We start from the raw sequence: 2,181 nt of genomic DNA on the forward strand, positions 1-2,181 counted from the left end.
AGAACCGCCTTCTCTGGCATATGATTGGCTATAGGGACCCACGTTTTCGCATGGCTTCCATACAATGTTTCCTACTAATATTCGCTATTTTGATGATATTAGTCACACTTTCCGCCAGAATTATACCAAATTCGAAATTTGCAGTTCGTACTATGCCCTATTCCAAAAAAAAAGGTTCCTATATAGGTCTACATCTTCGTGTAGCCCCCTACAACGGTATTCTTCTAATTTTCGGCAGATAATGTGCTATAGAGGTCCACGCTTCTTAAACAACTTATTCCAATAAAATGGTCGTTAAAAACGCCTTCTGTTAAATTCACAATCTATTGCGTATGTATATACAGGGTGAGAGGACAAAACTGCAATCAATTTCAAACTCCTGTCACTTCAAAGCCACTCGTCCGACAGGTGTTAAAATTTTTCCAGTGACAGCTCATTATATATTTAATATATAATTTTCCAGAAAAAAAGTTATTCGTAATGGTATTTAAGCGTGATAGTTTAATTTCTTTATATATGGCTGGAAAACAACAAGTGGCTATCCTTAGAGCACTCCAGCATTTAAATGTGAATAAATCTTCTGTGTCTTGTACCATCGCTTGTTACTGGTAGCGTAGCCCGACTTCAAGTAAGAGGACGGATGAAAACAGCAACATCAGCAGAAATGGTTCGAAAAGTAAGAAGGGATTTGATCAAAACCCGCGTCTCAAAGAGGTCAGCTGAAAATGTGCACCTTCGGTTGGACACCAAAACTCAAGGCCCGGTCATGGTGATGGTGTGGGCCGCCGACCAGCCGATGGTCGCTCTCCGGTCGTATTAATCGACCGTGGCAATGGAATAAATGCCCAATATTATCGCGAAAATATTCTGGAGGGTGTATTAAAGCCTTGAGCACGCAAACATTTTGGCCCCAGACCTTGGACATTCCAACAGGACTCAGCACACGCCTTCATTTCCAGCGCACAATGGCCAATCCGTTAGACTATTGTGTCTGGAGTATTTTGGAAAGCAAGGTTGCCACTAATAAATACTAAAGTGTCGATCACCTCAAGCAAGCGCTTCGCCGGGAATGGGCCAAAATATCGAAGAGCAACATTCGAGCAGCGTGTGACGGTTTTTTTGGCCGTTTGAAGGTCATTATTCGTGGCAAAGGTGACCAATTCGAACAAATCTAAACTTATTCCGAAATTTGATGAAATTTCCGATATTTTTTGCTTTCATTCAATAAAATTAAAAAAAAATGTAAAAATTATGGCGTTTGACTTTGTTGCAGTTTTATACCCTACAACATTTTGTGTTGGGGGTATTATAAGTTTGATTGGGCCAGAAATTATGTAACACCTCGAAATATTGATTTCCCACATAGGAAAGTATATATGAATCTTCCTATCTCGCCGAGCTGAGTCGATCTAGCTATGTATGTCCGTCCGTCCGTCTGTCCATGTTGGTTTGTAATCACTCTACAGGTCGCAATTATGGCCCAATCTTTACGAAATTTAAAATGGAGGTGGGGATAAGGGGGTAAGGTCAGAATAGAACCCTATTTCTTTTGGAGATGATTGCATAATATTTAGGGGTTGAAATGGACCAAAAACTGAAAAATGTCCAGATTTTGCAGTTGCTCTACAGATCACAATTTTAGACCAATCGAAGCGAAAGCATGGGGCTAGAGCTTAAAGCTGAGCAGAAGCCTTCCAATTATGATGGTCATCGGGTAATATTTAGTGGGTGAAATAGGCCACAACATTTGTGTTAGAAAAAAGTCAAATTTTTCATTAAACCGCAAATATTTTTAATGCCGGCGAAATCACAAATAGACGAACAGGTCAATTCTGACCGTTATGTAGATGCCGACAGTAAAAATATCGGATATATATAGCGAAAAATATACAATGTATATATACAAAGGAAGGGGATTTTAGCTAGAATGCTTATATCTCCAGAATGGCTGGAGCGATTTTAACAAATTGTGTAAATTTAGAAAGCCCTTTTGACATAAAAGCGTAAAATCTAAAAAAAGATGCCAATAATGATGTTAATATAGATTTTGTTGTATTTTGCGACATTTTTTTTATTTTTTTTTCATATTTTTTATCGCATGCTATTTTTTCAATTTGATTTATAATATTGAAGTATATATTTTGTAATATTTTTGCACTTTACAACACAGGTTGGGGTTAT

Source organism: Musca domestica, unplaced genomic scaffold (assembly GCF_030504385.1).
Source record: "Musca domestica strain aabys unplaced genomic scaffold, Musca_domestica.polishedcontigs.V.1.1 90, whole genome shotgun sequence".
NCBI classification, from domain to species: Eukaryota; Metazoa; Arthropoda; class Insecta; order Diptera; family Muscidae; genus Musca; species Musca domestica.